General features: G+C 36.7%; 1 long non-coding RNA gene across 1 annotated transcript in view; it reads right to left on the reverse strand.

Moving 5' to 3' along the window:
• Positions 1–329: 329 nt before the first annotated feature.
• The window catches only part of LOC114004709 (uncharacterized), a 119,317-nt gene continuing 109,667 nt past the window's right edge, over positions 330–9,979 (reverse strand). The window contains exon 3 of the long non-coding RNA XR_003546779.1: positions 330–797. This is a non-coding gene — a long non-coding RNA (uncharacterized LOC114004709). The remainder of the gene's footprint in view (positions 798–9,979) is intronic.

Genomic DNA, 9,979 nt, shown 5'->3' on the forward strand with positions numbered 1-9,979 from the left:
GGAAGAAAACATTATAGAGAACAGATGGGGGATGGGGATTCTTGGCAAGGTTATATAATAAAGTGTTGCAAAAAACTACAGCTCCATGAAATTGCTTCCAAACAAAAAAAGGAACAAAGTATCTCTCATACTTCCAGAGTTTAAGTGAGGCAGGACACCATAAGAGTGGAATTAGAAAATATATATATTATTAAAATATATAAATTATTTAAATCCCCTATGCAATAGTACTTATAAATTTGTATGTTAACAAAAATTCAACAGAGGTGTACCTCACATTTAAGGTGTAGAAGTGATGCTTAATTTGTGATATTTTACTACTTTGGCGGGTCTTGGGGAAGCAGGGGACTTGTCTAAGAAAATAGTCTTGAGATAGAGCATCCCAACAGAACAATAAAAGAACAGAAGACACTAAAGAATCATTTCACTTTAGCTCATTGTTAGTTTTAAATTTATTCCTGACATTCTTCTTTGAGAATTACAAAGCATTTCTTTGATTTAGGAGTTGTTTCCTTTTATTTCACATTGCTGCTGTTTCTATTAAATGCACACAAAAAGCTTTAGTTCCCTCTCTCTGAAGAGCTGATTTTCTCCAACACAAGGTTATTCTATAAATAGTCAGTGAATCTCCTTGGCCTGTCCTTAGGCTTTTTTCCTTTCTCCTCTGTCCTTGAAGATTGAATATGAACTCTCTGAGCTGATGAAGGACAGGCGTGGAGATAGGCCGCTTTGGTGATGTCTACATGGGAAATTCCACAGCACACATAGTTGTCACAGCTGTAACGCATTTAAAAATTCTGTGTAGAAGCAAAAAAGTTCCATTAAGAAACAGGAAGATTTAAAAATAACATTGTATTTCAGATGCTTATAAACCTAATAACTGCTTTTTAATTTTTCATAAAAAATACAGAATTTTTATCATTTGTAATATTAGCCATATCAAGATAACTAGACTCTGATTCTATGTCTTGGGTGGCAGTAATCCAATTTAGTTTTAAAAATCAAGACTGACTATTTTATATTGTATATAAATTCAAAGTAGTCATTTTTTTTTTTTTTTTGCTTTTTGGTGCAGAGGAGACACAATCTTCCTTATAAGACATTATTTTCCTATTGAAGATTAAGCAGTGACAGTCCTCCATCTAGTCCTATCCCTATGTGCCTTAAAAAACTTTGAATGTTTCTCATCACCTACAGACTAGGAGAGACTGCTTACTGTATTTCACAGGGCCCCTCTCAGTTAAGTCCCTGGATTTCTGTTCACACATAGTATGTTCCAGCCACCTAAACAACTTCTCTCTGAACACAGACATGGAGGGTTACTAATTTTTCCCTCTCTGAGGCATCTTTCTCCTTTTCTGGAAAATAGCTTTAACCCAGCTCACAAGCCATTTCTTCTGTTAAATAATATATTCTCTTCTCTTGGATGGCTTCTGTCTTCTTTGCTTCTATAGCCCTTTGCTTTCTCTGATGCAATGTGTATCACACTGTGATATGTTTTAGAACTCTGTCTCCCATGCATCATATACTCTTGAAGACAGTTATGTCCTGTTTGTTTTGAATCATGGGTACTTAGGAGAGTCCCTAGCACACAGTAGGTCATCAACGAACATTTGCCAGTAGGTCATCAACGAACATTTGCCTGATACTGAATGAAATATCTTGGATATAGAGTGCACACAGTAGGTCATCAACGAACATTTGCCTGATACTGAATGAAATATCTTGGATATAGAGTGCAGAATATCCCAGGATGAGGAATGGTCTGAGAGGCAGGCAGTCTGGTTAGCTTCTTAGCTGGAGAGGACTGGCTCCAAAACTGGCTGATTCCTATATGGGACGGTGCAAGGGAAGGAATTGAGGAGAAAAAGAAGCAAAACATTTAAGGGACACAAAAATGGAAAATTGTCATTGATGACAATGTGTATAATAATATCGTTGACTGACAATGAATACAGTGTATTCATGATGGGAACATTTATTTTGTATACTGTAATTCTATACAGTGATTAAATTTATAAAAACAAAATTTAACTGGATGATTCCTAGACTTTGCATTACAGAGGAGTTATGTAGTGATTCAGAATCAGGTCTAGAGTTGAACAAATGTATATGCTTTTTTTTTTTTTTAGGCTTTTTCCATAGGACATTTACTCACACTGGGGAGAGAGAGAGAGAGGGAAAATAAGAAATTATCCCCTAGGAAGAATGGTCACACTGCAACCCCTCTCCTCCATTCTTTCGAAATTTAGGGCACACATGCACACTGTGTGATTTTCAAGACCCTGGCTCTGGGACTCAAACCATGGTAGGCTATGTGGGAGTTCAGCATCTTAACCACTGTGTCACCTGCTGGCTCCTGAATTTACTCTTTAAATAAGCATTCCAGGTGACTCTGACACCAAACTTTGGGTAGTAATATGGAGATATAAAACAATTGGGACCAGTGGTTGGTGTAATGACTATGTTGCTGGACTCCCATGTAGTCGACCACGGTTCAAGCCCCGGACCCAGTGGCTAAAACTCACGCTGGGTGCATGTGCGTGCATGCCCAAGATCCCAAGAGGAGAATGGAAGAGAAGGGATTGTGGCAGGGGCATCCCGGGGGGGGGGGGTGATTTCTCCCTTTCTGTCTCTCTGTCTCTCTTTGTCTTTCTGGCAAGCGCACGCGCGCTATAGCAAAAACCTCTAAAAAAAAAAATAAATAAAAAACTTATTGAAGAGAATTTTATATGCACTGTAAAAGGTTTAATAATATATAAAAATAGCTAGTAAGTGAAGGAATGATCTAAAGCAAGATATTTTCCATTAAATGCCTGATCTATCTAAATTTTTTAAAATGTAGTTTATGAGTTGTGCATACCATGAAGCATAAAATGTGATCTGCTCTAAGTTTTATTTTGCAAAGTGTTGTTTCCACCATTTCGAGGAGTAACTTATAAGATCATAAATTTATAATCTCAATTAGATAGCATGCTCTCTCTTCTCAAGGTCAGAAGAGCACTCAAAATATGATTTTTAAAGCATCCAAGCATGTCAACCAAGAAAACCTAGAGTTCTTATAGTGAGAATTACTTGTATTTGAGAAAAATCAGAGAGAGGAAAATGAAATGACTGTCAAGTTGAAAAATCACTGCAGTACTCATATCATGGAATGAAGTCTGTGCTGCTTGGGAAATATACACTAGGCACCAAGAAATTGGCACCATTATGGGCTAGATTTCAAATTTTAAAATAACATAATTAGCTTCAAGAAAAGCCATTTTAGCTTTAATAAATACAAATTTTTAAAAGTTAAGAAAAATTTGCTTAAGCTATAAACCCAAACAGTTCAAACAGTAGGTGAATACTAAAAACTCAAAAAACAGAAATGGACAAACAGTAGGTAGATATAAAAAACTCAAAAAACAGATATGGACAAAGCTAAAATCTAGTAACAAGTGTACTGTAATTTTGTTCAAACAGTAGGTAGATACTGAAAATTCAAAAAACAGATGTGGACAAAGCTATACTCTAGTAGCAAGAGAAATGTAATTTTCTTCTGAAACATTTTTTTCTCTCTCCATTCCCCCTTTTACTTACTTATTAAGAGAAATAAACTTACTTATTTGCAAAAAAAATAATTTTAGTCTCGATTTGGCCTGTTATTTGCACAAAGCCCCACAAGAATACTCATTGATTTAGTTGGTTTTGCTGGAACCTTTTACAGGGAACTTCAGATTTGACTCTTTAAAAAGTGTCCAAGGCTACTAAGCCAAGTCAGAAATTTACCATCTGACTGTGCCTGCAAGTACTTTCAAGTTTTTTGGGCCTATCAGGAAGTGACTTTTTTTTTTTTTTTTTTGAGAGGTTTTTGCAATAGGACTCATGCGCTCGCCAGAAAGAGAGAGACAGAGAGACAGAAAGCGAGAAATCACCCCCCACGGGGGATGGCCACTCCGCAATCCCTTCTCCTCTGTTCTCCTCCCAGGATCTTGGGCACGCATGCACGTGCGCCCAGCGTGAGTTTAAGCCACCGGGTCCGGGACTCAAACCACGGTCAACTACATGGGAGTCCAGCGACATAGCCATTACGCTAACTGCTGGTCCCAGGAAGTGACATTGTTTATCTCCCTGCCAGGCAGAACTGTTTATGGTGCCAGGCAATCTGTCTACGAACTTCTGTTGGCTTTCTTGAGATCAACCTTAGTTTCTTAGCTTTCTGGTCGTATCTTGAGATATGGCACACCAGTCAAAGCCCTGGCACCATTATTTCCAATTTCTGATCCAAGGCAACAGATATTACTGAACTTATGCAAATAACCATTCTGCCACACAATAAGAATACTGACAAATATTTTCCAATTCCAGAGGGGTCAGGAAGGGAGAAAAGTCTATGTTTCAATAAAAAAAATGAACAAATTGCTGAAGCTATTAACAAACTCAAAAGAAAATGAAAATCCTTAAATCTGGAAAGCAAAGCATAGAAGAAACTCATTAATGTTTTAGTCAAATAATACATCAAAGAACAAACGAACAACAATAACAAAAAACCTTCATAATGACCTCAGTAAGCTATAGCCTCAGATGTTACTTTATAATATGTTCATTCTAGTCACAAAATTTTATGCCTAAAATTAGACATGTTTTCATAGATATGTTTATATCAACTGCACTTACTAATGAAAGTTATTTAGCTTAATTAAGATCTTTTGTGAATCAGTAAAATGGAGGGGGAGGGACATGGAAGGGGACTATAGATAACCAGAGACAGTGTGGGAGGAGGGAGGGAAATGGTAGAAGGTGAGAGGGAAGGAATCAAGGGGGAGGGGAGAAGCAAAATATATAAGAAACAAGTAATGGAAAATAATTTGTTGAAGATAAAATGTATGGTAATATCTTTGATTGATTCAATATACAGTGTATTCTGGATGGGAAAATTCATTGTGTATGGTGCAATGATATATAGTGAAGTAATATAAAGTAAATAAATTTAAAATAAAAAATAATGTAATTAGCTAAAACAAGCTTGTTTGAAGAATTAGAAAACTGATATTTCAGTTGATCTTTTCCTAAAATTGCTCCTTTATTATGGTGTTTAAAGGATCCCTAAAGTGAAGTTCCAAGGAAGGATGGGAATGAGCTAATGCGGAGTGGGCTTTTCTCTAGTCTCCTCTATCTACCATTTATGGGGTTATAAGTAGAAGTGATCATGCAGCCAGCCATAGACCTAGTATACAACCTCTTTTGAGGAATGAGCTAATATATACGAATTAGTCATTCTAACTCCATCTCAGATTTCAGTATCAGTTCTCCAGTAAAGAGGAACATTTCTCTGAACACGCATTCTTTGCTTAGTTCTGATGTCCTGTCTTGCCTTAACTCTTAATATTATTCTTAAAGTGCCAGATAATGCTCTCTGCCCATTTCCATCTCAAACCCAATCCTAGTCAGAATTCTCTCCTGGTGGGTAGATCGCCTGGATCCCAATGCCACTGAATTTACCTTTGTATTAACTAGATTTCTCATGTTGCTAAGTCAGAGTGAAGTATAGGGCTCTACCAGTTAATTACCCATAATTGCCTGATCTCTAAGCCTTTCATATAATATGCAGGTAATTTCTCACAGTAAGATCCAGATCTACAACTATATTCACTTTCCTGCCCTCATTAAGCTGAATCTTTATGTCTTCCCTTTAAAAATCACCTTTAGGGGTCCAGCAGTTGGAATGGTGGTTAAGGGCACTGGACTCCCACATGGCTGACCACGGTTTGAGTCCCAGACCTGGCGGCTTGCTTTCTCATGTTCTCTATCTCTGTCTTTCACTCTCTCCTTCCCTCCCTCTCTGGTCAATTTAAAAATAAAGTTAAATAAAATAATAATTCTTTTAAAAAAATCACTTTTAGGTCCTGGGGCCTCTGCATGTATTACTATTGAGCTTGCATGTGCTATGACATTTTTAAATCCTAAGAAGTCATGCATACTGGGAAAGTATTGCATTATTTGTTGCTGAGAGTGTAAAAGTCTCACCACTTACTTGGAAATAAACAGTCACATCATTTAAGCACAGAATCTTTGAAGACAACAGAGTTGCCCCTGTTGATCTCCTCCACGTTTACTTTTAAGAGAAGTCTCTACTTATATATGAAATATGTTCATCCCCTTCTCCTTTAAAAGTTCATTAATTATTTACAAAAATAATGTCATATAGAGAAGAAACTTTCCTCATGAGAAGAAGCATGCATTTTAAAGAGAAAACATATCTGAGAATTGACAGACTACAAAAGATGAACTGTCCAAGTTGAATTGGTTATTAGTTTGTATTTTTTTTTAAACTGTATTTATTTACACCTTTTTTTTTTTTTTGGAGAGGTTTTCGCTATAGGGCACATGCGCTCGCCAGGCAGACAGAGACATAGAGACAGAAAGCGAGAAATCACCCCCTAGAGGGAATGGTCACGCTGCAATTCCTTCTCCTTACACCTTCTTCATATGACTTTTTAATGGAAGTGGTTAAAGTAAGTTTTATTATTATCAGACTGAATATAAAAACAATAGAGATGAGAGGAATGACAGAAATGGAAAGGAAACAAAAGATAATGTCAACACTAAAAATAAACCTCTTCCTAATAACATTTTCTAAAATACTTTATGGTTAAATAATAGAGCTTATGGGTCAGTGTGATCCCAGATTCTCAAAAATGTGATATTTCTCTATTTTATGGGTATCAGGAAATAATAGGGAAAAAAGCATCCCTGAAAGAGTAGGCAGAGTAACTATTTGTATTTCTTTTTTTGTTCTACTTCCATGGTTCTCTGAAGACTGATAATGCAAAATGCTATAACTTTTCCATCTGCTTTATTCCTAGGGTTATAATACTAAAGAATATTATATACATATTTCACTAAAATTGGACAATTATGCTGGTAATTTGCTGAAGATGAAGATATGTCTTTAGAAATTTTGCATAAGCAAAGACTTTGTATTAAATCTGATGCTATAAAATAAACATAGTTTTGATATCATAGCCAATTCACATCCTTATAATCGTTACTTAAGAAAGATGTTTAGATGGTCCTTTAGTGATGAAAACATAAACAAAGGCAAACTATTTTCTGTTCTAGATTAGAAACAACATTAAACAATGTTTCTAAATGTATTACTAAAGAAATAACATGGCATTGTATGTCTTATAGTTAGTAGCAGTAAGCTGTTGCCTATAGTTATAGATATCATGTCCTAAACAGAATATGGTCAGATAAAACCCAATATCAATTTTATATACTGAAACTTATTAATAAGGATGATGTTAACTGACAAAATACGTAGCACTATGTGTCATTTACTGTACTAAGAATTCTAATTATTTTATTAACGCCTCACAAAATCTTATGAGGTAAATTCCAGAGGGAAGAGGGCCAGCAGGTGGCGCAGTGGTTAAGGTACTGGACTCCCACGTGGTCAACAGGGGTTCAATCCCAGAACCAGTGGCTAGAAACTCACGCTGGGCGCAGGTGCGGGCGTGCCCAAAATCCTGAGAGGAAAATGGAGGAGAAAGGATTGCAGCATGGCCATTCCCCCTAGGGAGTGATTTGTCACTTTCTGTCTCTGTCTCTCTGTCTTTCTGTCAAACACATGCACCTGACAGTTTTCTGCAAAGCCAATGCCCCTGACAGCAAAAAACTAAAAAAAAAAAAAAAAAAAAGCCAGAGGGAAGAGTGAATAGCTGCACTTGTGGATTTTCCTCTAGTTTTAGGGATGTCCAAAGATTTGACACTTGCTCAGTTCTCCTATCAATATATTTCACAACATCTATTAGAAAATAGGCTATCAGATAGAGGAAAAGTAAAAATCCAGTCAAGAACTACATACTGGACCAATCACCTGCTTTATTGCCTAGGGCAAGTTATGAAAAATCAATATTGATATAAAGCAAATTCTCTGAAGATCAGGGCTAATTATGAGCACCCTAGATAAATGTGTGCCTAAGGGGAAAGGAAAAAAAAAAAAAACTAAAGGACTGTAGTGCTAATTGGTCTCCTAAGCCAATGTTAGCCTGTGTCATCTCTCAAGATCACATACTCCCAAGTGTGAAAGGACTAGGACATCAAAAGCAGTACACCTTACTCATGCAAAAACACATAACCTCTGCTGTTGTCAATAGGCATGTTGTGTTACTTCCTTATTGTCTGTTCTTTTTTTTTTTTGAGAGATTTTCACTGTAGGGCGCTTGCGCTCGCCAGACAGACAGAGACATAGAGACAGAAAGCGAGAAATCACCCCCCAGGGGGGATGGTCACGCTGCAATCCCTTCTCCTCCATTTTCCTCTCGGGATCTTGGGCACGCACGCACACGCACCCGGCGTGAGATTTAAGCCACTGGGTCCGAGACGCAAACCGCGGTCGACTACGTGGGAGTCCAGCGACATAGCCATTACGCTAACTGCTGGTTCCCCCTTCTTGTCTGTTCTTAAACTTAAAAACTTTGAAGCTTGTTATAAGACAATGTGTCACTGGCTAGCTGATGGTCTGGTGGTTAAGGCAGCTGGATCTCACATGGTTGAATATGATTTTCAAGTCCAGTGGCTTGAAAAACATACTTGGTGTATGTACATGTATGCCCAAAGTCCCAAAAGGAGAAATGGAGAAGGGATTGTGGTTATGACTATTCCTTATGGGCATAGGGGGCCCTTTCTCTCTTTCTTTCTCTTTCTCTTTCTCTTCATCTGTCTCTCTCCAGCCAGCTCACATGACCTCTGACAAAATCAAAGAAGAAAAAAAAAAAGTACTGCATCTCATTAGCTTGATAGTCAAGCCAAACCTTACATGGTTACTGCAAGAACAACAAACAAGTTTGCAAGGAGTATTTCCTATCTCTGTGTAGCAAATAAGAAAATGTAGGCTTACGAAATAAGCTACAATAAATGGTAAAGACAGTACTGGCAGTGCTCGATCTGATATCAAAGAATGTGCTTTTAACTAATACCAGATGTTTAATCCATCTTGCTTCTTGCCATTTTACCAAGTCTGATAATGAACCTCTCCATTCTTGGTCACCAATGACCTCCTCATTTAACTCCATTTTGGTAGTTAATATAAAATCTAATTATATTCTCATTGGATGAAAATCATTACTCTGCTGCAGAAAATTTACATGCTATATGGAGTATCTACTCCTCCGGTCTCTGATTTCATTCCTTCCATTACTCAAACTACTACCAAAGTGCCATATTTTCCCTAAATTACTCCTCAGGAATGTAGGAGAAAATAACAACCCTTTTCTGAACTTATCTTACATATGCATCATAACCCTTTTGCTGATCTGTTCCAAAATCCACCAAGGCCCCAGTTTATTTTTAAGTTTCTTATTTAATGTTAGTATTAATCAATTATCTGAATATTCTTCATGTGACTGTTTTCAGCCATTTAGCACACATAGACTACATCTACTTTAAAGGATGAGATCGTGTCTGCCAATATCTTCTATGCCCAAAAGGCATAATTGCCTAACAGTGATAAATATTATAATAAAAACTATTAATACACCTATGTGGTATACAGAGCTTTTTATATAAATAAATAGAGATCACTAACTTCAACTTAGATTACCATTTTTATAGAACACCTAAATAAAAAGCCAAAATTTATGAACCTGGATTTATGTTAGAGGGTGCATGAGAGAAATTTCATCTGAGTTGTAATTTTGTATTAGCCTTAGGTGTAGAAAACTTTATTCCCTTTTGCTAGTACTTTTAAAGAAGGTATAAATTTTACTACAAAAGCTACACAAGTTTAATCATGAGAAGAGGAGTTAATCTTTTAACCCAATCTTAAAATAAAAATAGCACTATGACCCAGCTCTGTTCTTTATAAAGTCATATGGGAAAATCTTTACTTTTCACTTTTGTGGGCCCAATTTATACCTGGCCTTTGCATTTATACCCACTAGCCTGTCCAATAATGATACTAGCTTACTTAAAAATTCTGTTGTCTTTCCCT

The sequence above is a fragment of the Tupaia chinensis genome, unplaced genomic scaffold (assembly GCF_000334495.1).
Source record: "Tupaia chinensis unplaced genomic scaffold, TupChi_1.0 Scaffold139677_1, whole genome shotgun sequence".
Classification (NCBI taxonomy): domain Eukaryota; kingdom Metazoa; phylum Chordata; class Mammalia; order Scandentia; family Tupaiidae; genus Tupaia; species Tupaia belangeri.